This window comes from Lynx canadensis, chromosome E1 (genome assembly GCF_007474595.2).
Source record: "Lynx canadensis isolate LIC74 chromosome E1, mLynCan4.pri.v2, whole genome shotgun sequence".
NCBI lineage: Eukaryota > Metazoa > Chordata > Mammalia > Carnivora > Felidae > Lynx > Lynx canadensis.
In genome coordinates this window covers 27,095,916-27,111,301 of record NC_044316.2, presented here as the reverse complement: position 1 = coordinate 27,111,301, position 15,386 = coordinate 27,095,916, and the positions used below count along the sequence as shown (strand labels likewise).

At 44.7% G+C, this 15,386-nt stretch overlaps 1 protein-coding gene across 1 annotated transcript in view; it reads left to right on the top strand.

Moving 5' to 3' along the window:
• Window positions 1-296: 296 nt before the first annotated feature.
• The window catches only part of YPEL2 (yippee like 2), a 105,897-nt gene continuing 90,807 nt past the window's right edge, over window positions 297-15,386 (top strand). The window contains exon 1 of the mRNA XM_030296872.2: window positions 297-505. The gene's annotated coding sequence lies outside the window, so the exon portion shown is untranslated. The remainder of the gene's footprint in view (window positions 506-15,386) is intronic.

The window sequence follows — 15,386 nt, the reverse complement described above, 5'->3', positions numbered from 1 at the left end:
TGACCCTACAAGCACCATTACAGCTTCCCCACTCCTATTCCTAGGTTCTAGGAATCCCAGCCTTGACCTGCGGACAAACCCCAAACACAAATAAAAGGTCTCCCCTCAGGCACTGAAAGCCCACCCTGCTCAGACCCGGCACTACGCACTCCCCGCACCCCAGCCCGGCCAGCGCCGAGGGGTGGGGGTGGGAGGCTGGGGAAGCGGGGGGCGGAGTTCCGTCCTTCGCTGATTGGCTCGGGGAGGATGGGCTGCGGCCGAGCCGGGCCAACCCGCGGCGTGTTGCTATGTGCTAAGGCGAGGGGATAGGCGCGGGGGCGCGTCCGTCACAGGGCAGCCCCCGGCCCCGACCCGGAGGGATGCGGAGTGGCGGCGGCGGCAGTGGCGGAGACTGTGGCTTTAAGAGCGCGCCCGGAGCCCGGGAGCCAGCCGGGCGGCCCTCTGCTGCTGCGCACCCCCGCGGAGCCGAGCCCCGCGCTGGCCGGACGGGGCAGCTTGCTGCCGGGTAAGCGAGCCTGGAGCGCGGCGCGGGCCGGGCGCGCGTGGGCGTGGGGCGCGCTGTCAGCGCGGGCGCGGGGCACCCGGCAGTGGGCACCGGTCCCGTGGCCCGTCCGGCCCGGCTCCCGCGAGGTGCGCTGCGCCCCCGAGGCGAGGTCCGGCGTGGGGTGCCCGTGGAGGCCGCGGGCGCGAGGGGCGGGAAGCGGGCCGCCGGGGCCACGTGACCGGTTTGTTTACAAACACTGCAGGGCCCGGGCAGCTGCCCGCGGCGGGACCCGTGGTGGCGCGGGTACCCGGGTCGGGGCGGAGGGGCTGTGCGAGAAGCCGGGCAAGTAAGTCTAGGGTGCGCGGTTTGGCGGACGGGACTTGGACACCGGGTCGCTGCTTCTTAGCACAGTTTCTGTGCGTTCGGGCTCCGTGGGGGGTCGGCGGAGGGTGGGCTTCGGACGCTTTCTGTCCCCGGTGACGCTGGGTCTCCGCTGGAGACACTGGGTCCGGGGGCGTCGCCCCCGGGGCTCCCGCCTGTGGGGGACTGGCCGCCCTCGAAACTCCCAGGAGCGCTTGGCCGGCTCTGGGCCGAGGTAACCGCAGCCGAGTTCCTGCCTGGCCGCTTCCCGGAGCCTCCCCACTGCCCTTGCCAAGGGGGTGGGCGCCGAGTTCTCTCCTGCCCGACGGAATGCAGGGGCCTCTCCAGCGAATACCTCCCAGGAACTGGCGCTGAGGGGCAGCCCTGACCTCTCACTGCTTCAAGTTCACCCTCCTTGGCCACCGACCTCCTGGGTGTCTTTAGTCAAGTGGTGGCTTTTCTCCCGTTGGGGGTTGGGGTAACCACCTGTTCTTTTGGACCCAGCCCAGGAGACTGCCACCTCTGGCTTCACTCTCAGCATACAAGCACTTAAAAAGCCAAGTGAGTGAGTGCCCTCCGTTTTTTTTTTTTTTTTTTTTTTCTGCAAGTAGCGGACCCTCCCACAGTCTCACCGCCGTGAATGGCACACCAAACTGCTTCTGGGTTTTATGGGGCTTTGCTTTCTGGCCTTCTTGTCAACTTGTTGTCTTGGAGTCTTGGCTCTTTTAACTGGGTACTTGCTTCTGGTGAGTCTAAAGGCTAATCTAGCTACTCATCCTCCTTTCTTTGCCCTTCCTCTCTTGTTCCTGTCTTCTGGCCCAGCAAGATGGGTTTCCCTGACCCAGAGCATTAGGCAAGCCGCTTCTCTGTATCTCATTTGGTGAGGGAACGCTGGCAGAGCAAGGAACTCAGGGGGTTTAGAAGTTAAGTGCCTTGCCCAAGGTAACTCCTGTCACCGGCTCTGCAGTAGGACTTGACCTCGCGTGCTTGACGCTCTTCAGTAGTCTCCTCGTTGTGAGAACTTCAGGCCTTGCCATCAGTGGGGTTGGCTTTCCTTTGACTTCATCATTGGCACAGGATGCAAAGATGGGCCAAATCTCAGTTGTCTATTCTCCCCTCATCTCCTTAGCATTCAATACTAAGGCTGAGTCTTGCCCCTGATGAGGAACATTTTAATTCTTCTGAATTGTGACATGAATGGCTATAAGTTCTTTACCAAGGAAAAGGTCCAGCCTGAGGAGAGTTGTGCAAACTTCCCTTTGGCACCATCCCTTATCCCCATCTTTGTGGTAAAGGTCTCAGGCAGGGGTGGGGGCCTTGGGCTCATCCCCCTCCTTAGCTTATATTGGTTTAGGATTTAATAATAGAAATTCTGGGATCTGTCTTGATATCTTGTGTTTGAACTAAAATAAGAAAGCTTGGAGTTAGGGATGGAAAATGGAAAATAAACATGCACAAGAGTATTATTTTCCTTCTTTCCTCTAGGAGAGTGGTTTTCAAACTTTGGGGTCCAAAATAAGGGATACCTTTTGCATCTCTGCACTGAGGTCCACACCTGCATTAAGTTCTAGGAAATAATTGCCCTCACTACCTACAGTGTGCTCCATATATAGTTTTTTCTTCTTAATTAAAAAACAAAAACAAAAACTCAACTGTTGGTCATGGCCTGTTAACTTGATTTCTTGACCAAACGGGTGAATGGGTGATGACCCACAGTTTAAGAAACATTGCTGTAGGACAGAGGTCCTCAAACTTAAATGTACATAAAGATGAGCTGAGTAGTATTAAAAAATGCAGTCTGGGGGCACCTGGGTGGCTCAGTTGGTTAGGCGTCCGACTTTGGCTTAGGTCATGATCTCCTTCCTGGCTTGTGAGTTTGAGCCCCGCATAAGGCTCTGTGCTGATAGCTCAGAGCCTGGAGCCTGCTTTGGATACTGCCTCTGTCTCTCTTTGCCCCTCCCCCATTCATGCACCGTGTCTCTCTCTTTCAAATATAAATAAACATTAAAAAAAGTATTTAAAAACTGCAGTCTGTCAGTACACTCTGGAGATATTTTTCTCAGTGGGTCATGAGATTGTGATATAGGTGGTCAATAAGAAATGGCATAAACTGGATATGAAGTGTGCAAAGCCTTAGTCAAGTGTGTGACCCACTCTATGCAAACCCAAGATCACTCATCTGACAGCACTAGCTTAGGCTTTGAGAAGTCTAAGGGCATAGTGTAGTTTGCTTTCAACTGTCATGAAGCCTTGGCCATAAGACCCCCCATCGCATCCACACCACCCTGCCCAATCCATTTGAGGGCTGCTGTGTTCTGTACCCTTGGATGTTTCTAGGTGCGTGGGGTTGGGGTTGTGAGTAGTTCTGATGAATCTGCTCTACTATTCATAGATTATGTGAATTTTTACTGTTTTAATGATTTTAATAGTTTTGAGACAGTGACAAAGTTATTATGCCTGGGATGTTAACAATTGGCCAGCAGAAAATGTTGATGCTGTTTAATAGCTGGGTATTCTAAGCTATGTGGCCTGGGGGAAGGGCAGGTTGGTGATTTTTGGAGGGGGGTCTGGGAGAGTCAGGGCCTTATCTGTCAACAGTTGTTAATAAGAAGGGACATAAGTTCCCCTGACCTCCTTGCCTACCTACCTCAGCCCTGGTTCTTTCCTGTGATGATAGCTTGGCTTCTGTGTGCAGGTGAACCTTGTTAGTTACCCAGTTTCTGATGCTGTTACCTCTATCTCAATCGTCAAGCACAAACCTGATGTATCCACATGTTAGATGTTTTCCTTTATTGTGTCCAAACATGTTGGTAAAAGAAATTTCCTTGAATTAATCAAAGCTGCATTTAGCTTCAAATAGAACCCTATCCAAATTCAAATTCAACTATGGTCCTTCCTGCCAAAGATATGGTTTATATGGGAACACTAACTGTAGGATTGTTGAAATTGATAATGTTCAGTTTGGTCAAACAGCTTACATTTGGAATATTTAGTTTTGAGCCAGTAATAAAAAAGAAAACAACAAATGCATGGCAAAGGATAGGATATCCTAGTATAGAAAAGCAGAGGGAAGAGATGTCCAGGTGGGACTCAAATGGAGGTTCAGGATCTGTTTCCTTTGTAAATTATCTTGGCATTTCCGTAGGGTCCATCAACAAACCACTGGGTGCTCTGACAATTGCATTATTTAGCATGAAAGGGTATAAAGCTCTGGAAAAGGAAGCATCTTTTTAAAATGTAGCCTCCTGTTATGGGAAGTCAGGGCCTTCCGGCTAAAGGTATTTTATTAGAGTTGATAGTTTTCAATGATGTCATCCTTAACAAAAAATGATATTTACTTGCATCTTTATATATTTTTTAAGTTTACTTATTTATTTTGAGAGAGAGAGAGAGAGAGAGAGAGAGAGAGAGAGAGAATCCCAAGTAGGCTCTGCACTGACAGTGCAGGAGTCGTGAACCCTCAAACTAAGATCATAACCTGAGCCCAAACCGAGAGTCCTGGGCCTAACTGAGCCACCCAGGCAGGTGCCTCTTACTTGCTTCTTTGAAGGACCACACCTACCTGAATTTCCCTGAGATTTGTGAATATGGCCCCTGAGAGTTTAAAAATAAATTGGATTATGCTACTCCCCTGTTTATAGTTTTCCAGTGGTTTCGTATTGCCCTTCAGACATAATCCAACTCCTTTCCCTGTAGGCATTGCACAGCCTATCTCCTTCCCCCAACTTCTCTCTCCTCCTCTCCTATGTGGCTGGTCCACTCTGCTCCAACTGCACCAGCTTTCCTCAGGTTTCTAAAATCTGGAAGGTTTGTTTTTGTCATTGGGCCTTTATACTGGTAGTTCCTCTTTCCGGAATGCCTTTCTATAATTTTTTACATGATTGGCTTCTCTCACTTGGGTCTCAGAGAACTCCTCTCAGAACAGCTCCTCCCTTCCCTGCCCCTCAACTTTATTGAATCTCCTTAACTTTGTTTTTTTCAAAGAACTTTAATACCATATGGAAATACATTGCCTACTTGATGGCTAGATTGGAAGCTTGGGAGTTTCTCTGTCTTGCTCACTATTGACAGTGCCTGGTATGGGTAGCATTGGATAAATATCGGTTGGTGGAATGGGTGAATGACTAAAGAGAGTCAATGGTTTGAGTCTTTAAGAATATAAATAATACTTAAAAAAATGTTTACTTATTTTGAGAGAGAGAGAGCACGTGCAAGCAGGGGGAGAGGCAGAGAGAGAGAGGCTAGGTGCCTCCCTAGCAGGCTAGGTGCACTGTCAGCACGGATCTCAATGCAGGCTTGATCCCACCAACTGCATGATCATGACAACCGAAGTCAAGAGTTGGACGCTCAACTGACTGAGCCACCCAGGCGCCCCAATACTTTTATTTTTAAGAGAAGAGAAAAATAATTTTTCTCTTCCTTTTCCTGGGGTGGGCTACTGTTCTCTTGGAATATATCTTAGGACTTCTGCTTTTCACAATATTTTTCACCCTTTTATACTTTTTATAGGTTTCTAAAAGCTCTGTTGTCATTTTGTTGTTAATAAACAGCTCTTGCCTCCCCTAGTAGCTTTATTTTGTTTTTACTGTTCTCCTGACAAATAAGCATTTCTACCAGTAATCACATTTCATTGATACTAGGAGGCACTGTAAGTAGGACTAGAGGAACCAGGAAGATTGGGATAATTAGCTCTGTGACCTTGGGCAATTTGCTAAACTCTAAATCTCTGTTCCTTTTGTAAAAAAGGTCTAATACCAGTTACTATCACAGAATTGATGGGAAGATTAAATGAGAGAATGTATGGGAAACTGGGCACATACACACTTGCTGTTAGCTTTTATTTATTTATTTACTTTTGAGAAAGAGCTCGAGTGTGTGCATACCTGTGCACAGGGGAGGGGGAGAGAGAATCCCATGGCTCTCCAGGGCCAGCTCAGATCCTGACTGGGGGCTTGATCTCACAACTATGAGATCATGACCTGAACTGAAAACAGGACACTTAACCAACTGAGCCACCCAGGCACCTGCTGTTAGCTTTTAATAACACTCATATCAATAGGTTTCCCTCCTGTCTTTGGCAGGAATTCCCAATCCATTGATTTGGGAATGTGCAATAAGAGGGAGAAAACCAACAGATCTTTAATTAGTGCCAATAAATGAAGACCAAACATGTCACTTAGATCTATCAGAACCAGAACAGAAGTTCGAAATCATCTCATTGCAAATTGCTGCCCAACTTAAAAAAAAAATTTTTTTTTTAAATGTTTGTTTTTGAGAGAGAGAGAGTGCACGCATGGACACAACACACACACACACACGCACACACACACACACCAAGTGACGGAGGGGCAGAGAGAGAGGGAGACAAAGAATATGAAGCAGGCTCCAGGCTATCAGCACAGAGCCAGATGCAGGGTTTGAACTCACCAACCACAAGATCATGAACTGAGCCAAAGTTGGACACTTAACCGACTGAGTCACCCAGGGGCCCCCTACTGCCCAACTTTTAATAACACCCGTGTGTAAGAAGTCATATTTATGCAAGTTTTTGGAAGGACATGTTGTCTACCTGTTCCTCTGGCCATTCTTAGTTTTATCCTTGGATTAAGCTGGCTTACTGAAAGGTGCATATTTGGGCCATATTACCTCAGCCCCTTGAGTTATTTTCACTGAAATGAACTTTCACTGCCCTTTGCTTTCCTGGAGGACGTTGTCCTAAACAGCTTTATATAACTTGCTACTACATTTCTTATAAGGGTTGATGTAGTTGAAGTCTTAAGCTACAATTTCACTTAGTGTCCCCTTTAAAAAGTTAATAGGAAGAAATTTCTTTTAGGAATGAGTGCCAGAAAAAACTTTCCTCTCCTGAGGAACGGGCATGATATTTCTTTTTGGGCAATTGGAAATGTATAACTTATCATGTTTCTCTTTTTGTTCTGGGTGCCAGGAGGCACAGAGCCAAATTTGTGGCCTGACTTTAGTAACTATAGGGCCCTACATCCTAATTTTTTCCAGTGTTAAACTTGTAATTTTATTTTCTCTAATTTCAAGTTAATGATTTATATTTCTTTTTAAATTGGATATATGCTGGTTTGGGTATTAAAATCATTTTAGATTTTACATTTTAGAGATGTAAACATTGAGGCTCAAATAGGCAAAAAGGACTTGTTTAAGACACAGAGCTAATTAGGGCAAAGCAGAGACTATAAACCATACATTTTGTTTCTCAGGCCCAGGGTTGTTTCTACTCCTGTATATTTCTGGAAAAATACCAACTCTTGAATAAAATACCAAATACCCCATAGTGTCTTTTTATTTATTTATTTTTTACATTTATTTATTTTTGAGAGACAGAGTGAGACAGAGCACGAGCAGGGGAGGGACAGAGAGAGAAGGAGACACAGAATCTGAAGCAGCCTCCAGGCTCTGGGCAAGCAGTCAGCACGGAGCCTGACGCGGGGCTCAAACCCACGAACCGTGAGATCATGACCTGAGCCGAAGTCAGACGCTCAACCGACTGAGCCACCCAGGTGCCCCTGCCCCATAATGTCTTGGTCCCAGGCAAAGCCTACCTCCTCTCTGTGATGGGGCAAAGGAGCATTCTGCCAGAGAGGTGCAACACTGCCACTCACATTCCTGGTTGGGTCAGCAGCACTGTGCTCTCCTGTTTCCTGAGCTACAGCCTTCCCCTGTGGTCTTGAGAATGTGGTATATCCAGATTTAGTGGTTTTGATCTGAAACTAGATTGCCAGCTCAGAATGAAATTAGTCTCTAGTGGCTCAAGTTCCCTTGCCTATTTTTTGTTAGGAAAGGAAGGCTTGATATCCATATGGCACATGTGTTCCACTGAGGCCCAAACAGGGTCTTCTGGGAGTGAACAGTAGTTGAGTTTGGTTTGACTGAAGAAAGTGGCATTATTTTATCTGATAGGAAATTTAATCATAGGAAATATTGACCTTCCTAATGATTTGTTTTTTTTTGCTTTCCCATGCTGTTCTGGTTGTGAGTACCTGGGGCAAGAGAGGGTAGGCTTTGAGCACATCCTGCCTGAGTCAGGAAAATTTTGATTCCTATTTTGAGCTACAGAAGAGGAACCTCTGGCCTAGGGCTGAAACTGAACCTTGGTTTTACTTTGTTTTCCTGGCTAATAATAATTCAACAGATAATATGGGACCTTTGGGAGATAAAGATGAGTTAAGATATGGCCCCTGCCACATATACTCTTAAGCATATACTCTAATAGGGTGATTAAGGTGTATGTGTCAATAAGGTACCGAGAGTTTGAAGATACAAAAAGTATAGGCATTTTGGAGATGGGGCTGTGAAGAATGATGAGGATTTAAACATGCAGAAACACTCCAGGGGGAACAGTGTGTGCAAAGGCACAGAGGTGTGAACATTAAGAGGTAATGTATGGGGAATGTTCAGTAGGCACATGAGACGTTGGAAAGAGAACATTGGGATTTTGCTTGGGCTACTATTGTTACAGTTTAGAGTAAGTTCATGGAAATGGACTGTGGCTTCCATTCACAGAAGAACTCTGTGAACAGTGGTTAGTTGATACAGATAATAGGCATTCTCCAAAAATGGGACTATCCCTAGAGAGTCTCAAACCTGGGTGCCATAAGGATTTCTAGGCCAACCAAAGGCCTACAAAATCAGAATTTTCAGGATAGGGAATCTAATAAAAGCAAGCAAATGATAACCCTCCCCCTCCCCTCAATTTCCCATTTTTGTAATGGAGCCCAGCCCCACACACATTTCTGAGGTCTGGAAATCACGGAGGTAGTAGATATCCCTAGTAGAAACCAACTACTAAGCATCTTTGACCTTTAGCCTCCTTTCCCTTACTGTATTTTTACCACTTCCTTTTCTTTTGTTCCTATGGCTCCTGTGTGTGTCCTCCATTATATTTGCCTCCTGTTTATCTCTTCTTTTACCACTTTGGTCCTTTGTGTGTGGGGGGTCCCTACCTAAGTTGATCCACCACCAAGTGGACCATAGGTAGAAATGAATTCTCTTTCAGTATTTGCTGTATTAAAGGTATAAACATATGTATTATGTATAAATGCAAATTAAATGGGGCTTTCGGTTATTTTGACTTACATGATTGTTTCTTTAGGATTTGAGGAAAAAAGTATCCCTATATAACTGCAGCGTTAAAGCTAAAAATCCATGAGCAGGAAGATTTGATAGGAACTGAAAACTAGCTATTGTGTCTGATCTGTTGTCCTATCTTCTGGTTGAAGTTATTCCCTTCCCTCATTTGTTTTCTTATATTTCTGTAATTAAAAGTTGAAGCAGTGAACCAACCCTGAGAGTCTGAAGATGTTTTAAGAGAACTTGACATTTTTGTTTGCATTATAACTAATTGATTTAGACTCTCCCTCTGGAAGATGTTCTGCTTGTGGCTCTAATGAGCTCAAGGGCCAAGGATACCCATCTTTGGACTCTTCTCTGACTTGTCAGGATTAAAACATCCTTGGTGGGGGTTGTCCCAGGATTCAAATCTTGGTTCTGGTACTATTTATTTATTTATTTACTTATTTATTTATTTAATATTTATTTATTTATTTAATTTATTTTTAAAATTTATATCCAGGTTAGTTAGCATATAGTGCAACAATGATTTCAAGAGTAGATTCCTTACTGCCCCTTACCAATTTAGCCCATCCCCTCTCCCACAACCCCTCCAGTAACCCTCTGTTTGTTCTCTGTATTTAAGAGCCTCTTATGTTTTGTCCCCCCTCCCTGTTTTTATATTATTTTTGCTTCCCTTCCCTTATGTTCATCTCTTTTGTATCTTCAAGTCCTCATATGAGTGAAGTCATATGATATTTGTCTTTCTCTAATTTTGCTTAGCATAGTACCCTCTAGTTCCATCCATGTAGTTAGAAATGGCAATATTTCATTCTTTTTGATTGCTGAGTAATACTCCATTGTATATATATATATATACACAACATTTTCTTTATCCATTCATCCATCAATGGACATTTGGGCTCTTTCCATACTTTGGCTATTGCTGATAGTGCTGCTATAAACATGGGGGTGCATGTGTCCCTTTGAAACAGCATACCTATATCCCTTGGATAAATACCTATCCAATTGCTGGGTCGTAGGGTAGTTCTATTTTTAATTTTTTGAGGAACCTCCATACTGTTTTCCAGAGTGGCTGTACTAGTTTGCATTCCCACCAGCAGTGCAAAAGGAATCCTCTCTCTGCATCCTCTCCAACATCTGTTGTTGCCTGAGTGGTTAATGTTAGCCATTCTGATAGGTGCGAGGTGGTATCTCATTGTGGTTTTGATTTGTATTTCCCTGATGATGAGTGATGTGGAGCATTTTTTCATGTGTCGGTTGGCTATCTGGATGTCTTCTTTGGAGAAGTTTCTATTCATGTCTTTTGCCCATTTCTTCACTGAATATTTGTTTTTTGGGTGTTGAGCTTGATAAGTTCTTTATAGATTTTGTATACTAACCCTTTAAATGGTATGTTGTTTGCAAATATCTTTTTCCATTCCTTCTGTTGCCTTTCAGTTTTGATGATTGTTTCCTTCACTGTGCAGAAGCTTTTTATTTTGATGAGGTCCCAAGAGTTCATTTTTGCTTTAGTTTCCCTTGCCTCCAGAGACGTGTTAAGTAAGAAGTTGCTGAGGCTGAGAGCAGAGAGGTTTTTGCCTGCTTTCTTACCAAGGATTTTCATGGCTTCCTGTCTTATATTTAGGTCTTTCATCCATTTTGAGTTTATTTTTGTGTATTGTGTAAGGAAGTGGTCCAGGTTCATTTTCCTGCATGTCACTGTCCAGTTTTCCCAGCACCACTTGCTGAAGAGACTATCTGTATTCCATTTGATAATTCTTTCCTGCTTTGTCAAAGATTAGTTGGCCATACATTTGTAGGTCCATTTCTGGGTTCTCTATTCTGTTCCATTGATCTGAGTATCTGTTTTTGTGCCAAGGTTCTGGTACTTTCTAGCAGAGTGACCTTGGGCAAATTGTTTAACTTCTTGAGCTTTTTCCTCATCTTTTAAACAAGGGTAATCATAATAATGCCTGCCTCTCTGGGTTGTTAGGATTAATTGAGATAATGCATATCAAGTACTTGGCGGCCCATCATAGGCTCATAATAGGAAATTAATAAACTATAGAGTCCTGGAGTCTTACTGATAGTTGTGCATGGCCTCAGATGACTCCTCCTTACCTCCTCCCCTCACTTCCCACATTTTCAACCAACCTTTCTGAGCTCTTCCAGCAAGCCAGGCTTTGGGCTGGGTATGAAGGATGATTAACCAGATGTGCTCTTTGGCCAGGAATGGCTCACAATCTAGTGGGAAGACTGATCCATAAACAACTAGCTTTGTGGAGGATGTTTCTTAAATTATATGAAAAAACTGCACTGGCAACATGCATGGTGCCCCTTGATAGGCTAGACCTGAAAGGAAAAGAAGCTGTAATTCTTACTAAAACCTATCTGCCAGTCCCATAACAGGAGAGATCCAGAAATTTGCTCTAGAATCAGTTTCTCTCTCCCATCCTACTGTCTCTTTTCTTCTTCAATAGATGGCAATATGAGATGACAGTTTAATAATTCCTAGGACAAAATACATCCATCTTCAAGCTGGTGGTGGTTGGGACTTTAGACACACAGGCATCCTTTTGAAAATGCTTCTGCCCTTTTTTTTTCTCTTGAGTTTGAAGTTCAGTTTCCAAATTCCAATTGTGGAAAGGCGGGGAGCCCAGCCACAGATGTCAGAGTCTAGAGTTTTGAATTTATTTGAATTGGGAGATTAAAGTGAGGAAGCCAAAGGCATGCTGAGAGCTGAACAACAGAATTGTATTGGCAGATTTGAGATGGATGGTTTGTAACTAATTGGGGCCCCAGCTGTGCCCTGGGGGAGTAGCAGTTAAAGAGAAATCAAGGTTATACAGTGCCTGGGGTCCAAAGACATTCATTTATTCAGTAAATAATATTTGATCTTTGAGAGTGTGAGCTACAGATGAAAATCAAATAATCACCTCAGTAAAAGTACAACTGTAGCTGTGAAGAGTGCTGGGAGGAGGAATCTGTGTAGTAGGGGTTGGTGGAGACAAGGGGAGGGTTCCCTGGCGAAGTAACTTTTAAAGATGGGCCACATCTCTTATCCTACTTTCCAAAATGTTTTCTTGATAGATCTTCTAAATGACTGTTTTACATTGTAGTTCAAGTGTAGCTCTGTCATGGGGGCAAAGCAATGGACACGATCCCTCTCTGGATCCCAGATCATGAGAAAAATCTGTTGGTTTTGTTTTAACCAGGATTATCTTCTCTGAGCATGGCCAAATACCAAATGAAGGACTGATGCTGAGGGTGGCAATCTCTGGGAGCTGAAGGAAAAGGGCAGATGTGGCCCTCTTTTGTGCATGGACTAGAGGCAGGGTGGAGGGACCGCTTTCCTTGCTGGCCTGAACCAAATCTGATGCTTAATTTTTCTCAGACTCAGACTGCCCTGGGGCTTTTGTGGGGACCACTCTGGGAGAAATAACTTCCTGGGTTGGAAGTCTGAGGGTTTCTCCAGGGGTCAGAAGTCAATGCCAGTGTGGGGAGGGTCCCTTGGGAAGCTACCCAGGGTGGTGCACAGATGGTGTGAATGGCCAGGGGAGGCAGAATGGGGAACACTTCTGCCATCAGACAGAAGCTGGGTAAAACCATCAGAGGGTCTGTCTTGTTGTGTGTTGCATTGGAGATATGGCTCCCTGGGACTGAGTATCATGCGCCATCTGCCAGTCCATGTGGGTTGATGTCACAAGAGTTTGCTGGCTTTTTAACTTTGTGGAGCATTAATGGTATTTGAGTCCCATGTAATGGCCAGAATTAGATATTTTAAATGCACTGGATAGTGTTTTAAATAAGATTAAAAATATCAGCTTTACAGGGCAGCACAGTTTCACTGATGGTCACTCATTTCACTCAGTTAATTACCATCTATCAAGTCCCTCTGGAAAAAAGGATAAAAGACTCTCTGATGTGCCCGAGAGTAGGAGTCCTAGGGAAACCAAGGGACAGTAAAGACTGGGCTTGTGACTGTAGGAAGTTCCCAGTCTGGAAGACACACAGTGTGATAGAGTACCATTCAGGAGAAAAGTCTTTTGCATGCCAGCATGCAAATGGGAAAAGGGGGCCACCGCCAATGCTTAGGCTCTTATCTGGGTATTAAGGGATGAGTAGGCATCTTCCAGACATCGAATACAGGTTAAGGCTTTTCAGGAGTCTAAAACAACTTGGGAAAAGGTAGTGAACAAGCTTAGTCTTCTGGGGAAACAGGTTTGGAGGAGGTGGGAAGGTGATGGTGAAGATAAGGAGAATCAGCCCAGTTTCTTGGTGCCACCTGAGGGGTTGGACCTCATCCTATAGGCTGCTAGGAAACCACTAGAGGTTTTGAAACATGAGAGAGATGTGATCAGATTGTGTTGTATAAATAGAATTCTAGAATGGGCTGGAGAGGTAAGAGCTGAGTCAGGGAGACCAGTTTAGGATGCTGTCACGTGAGTTCAGGGTGAGGGAGGGTAGGGCTCACACAGTGCTGCTGGCTGTAGCTGTGAAGATGGCTATGGGAGGCTGGTTTGCAGAGCCAGAGCCAATTGTCTAGGGGACAGATGGAGTATGACATAGAAGCAAGAGAGAATAAAGGGTCTTTCCTGCTTCGGTATATGGGCCTTCAGGAGAAGGGAGCAGAATTAGGGTGAAGGTGGTAGGAGCCAGGAGAAGGGGAAAGATGGTGCTGGCTTTGGATGCATTTAATTTGAAGTGCCTTCCTAGAACCAGTTAGAGGCATCCTATAGAAAGGGACCCAGGCTTCATGACCAGAAGGCAGAGGTTTAGAAGACTTGGATATGGATGAGAATGTCTATGGGGAGCAAGCAGTCAGGGACATGGTAGAAGCACCTCCAAGGAGGAGGAGGAAGGAAGAAGAGCAGCCAGGGAGATTGAGGCTCAGTGAGAGAGAAGAGCCAGGAGAGGCATGATAGGCCATAAGGGGAGAGTTTAAGGAAAAAGTAGCCCACAAGAGAACTAACTGAATGCAACACCAGGCCAAATAGTGTTAACATTGAAAAATATTAGTGTTTGGACTTGGCATGTTGGAGGCTGCCCATGTTTTTGTTACTCAAAAGCCTGGTTGTGATAAATGATATTCATGGAGCTTTGCCAGAAAGCTCTGTAACTCTTCCATTCCTCTGGACAGTCTACATCACTGGATCTAGCCAGACCATCAGAAAGCCATGTTCTTGGGCTGCCCTGATTTGACCCCCATGTAGAATCCCTTTTACTGAATTGCCCTTTGGTGTTTGTTTTGCTGTGCATTTTCATGGAGGGACCTCTAAGAAATAGTCTTGCAAGAGTTTCATGGTGGGAACTGTTGCTGTATGCTGAGGATCTTGTCCACTGTGTTCACTGCTCATCATCTCTGCAACCACCCACAGGAGAAAGCTCTCAGAAAATCTATAGCCTGAACAACCAAAATGCTTTTATTTTGTAGGAAACGTAAACCTTATAAGTACTGATATTTTTCTTCTGCCTTGCTTACTCGGGAGCTCAAAGCCAAATTTGCAATTGAAATTTAGTAAATATTTAGCAATGTAACAGCATGCATTTCTCTGTCTTAACTCTCCATGTGTTCTTATATTCCTCCTACCCTAATTTTTTTTTAATTTTTAAAAAAAATTTTTAATGTTTATTTAGTTTTGAGAGACAGAGACTGAGCACGAGCCAGGGAGGAGCAGAGAGAGAGGGAGACACAGAATCCGAAGCAGGCTCCAGGCTCTGAGCTATCAGCACAGAGCCCAATGTGGGGCTTGAACTTGCGAACCATGAGATCATGACCTGAGCTGAGGTCAGACGCTTAACCCAGTGAGCCACCCAGGTGCCCCAGTAATTTCTTAATCTATGTTAAAAGTATATGCTTTTGTAAGTTACCTTTAATTCTTTTTGGAGGTGTGAGTTGTGTAAGAAAAAGAAGGAAGCCATTGATGAACATTAGCCAAGTGTCCTTGGTAATGAATCTTCAGACAGATTGTTTGGGCTTTTTATATTATTATCTAAATTGTAGAAACAAGTAATATCTGATCTCTTCATAGCTAGTAACAGCTACCTCTATCTAGTGTCTAGTGAATTACATGCAAGTTTCAGGATGTTCAAAGGGAACTACCTTTTTCCTATGCAGATGTTCTAACAGATGTAAGCCTCATGTGACGACCTCTCCAGGTAGATAGAGTGCTGAACTAAGGGCCTTATGGTAATACAATGCTTCGCTAACAGATGTTGCAAAGACACCATCCAACAGCCATTTCTGAGTGGACTCTGCACGACTGGTATGTTCTGTGACCTCGCTGAAATCAAGGTCTTAGCAGAATAAAGGATGGTGGATGGATTCTGTGCTCTGGGGCAGGATTCATCTGGCAGAGACATCATTACAATATGGAATCAGGACTTTAAGAGACAAAGGAATCCTAGAGATCATGTAATATTATCATCTGACAGATAATCCTTGTGAAATCAAGCCTCA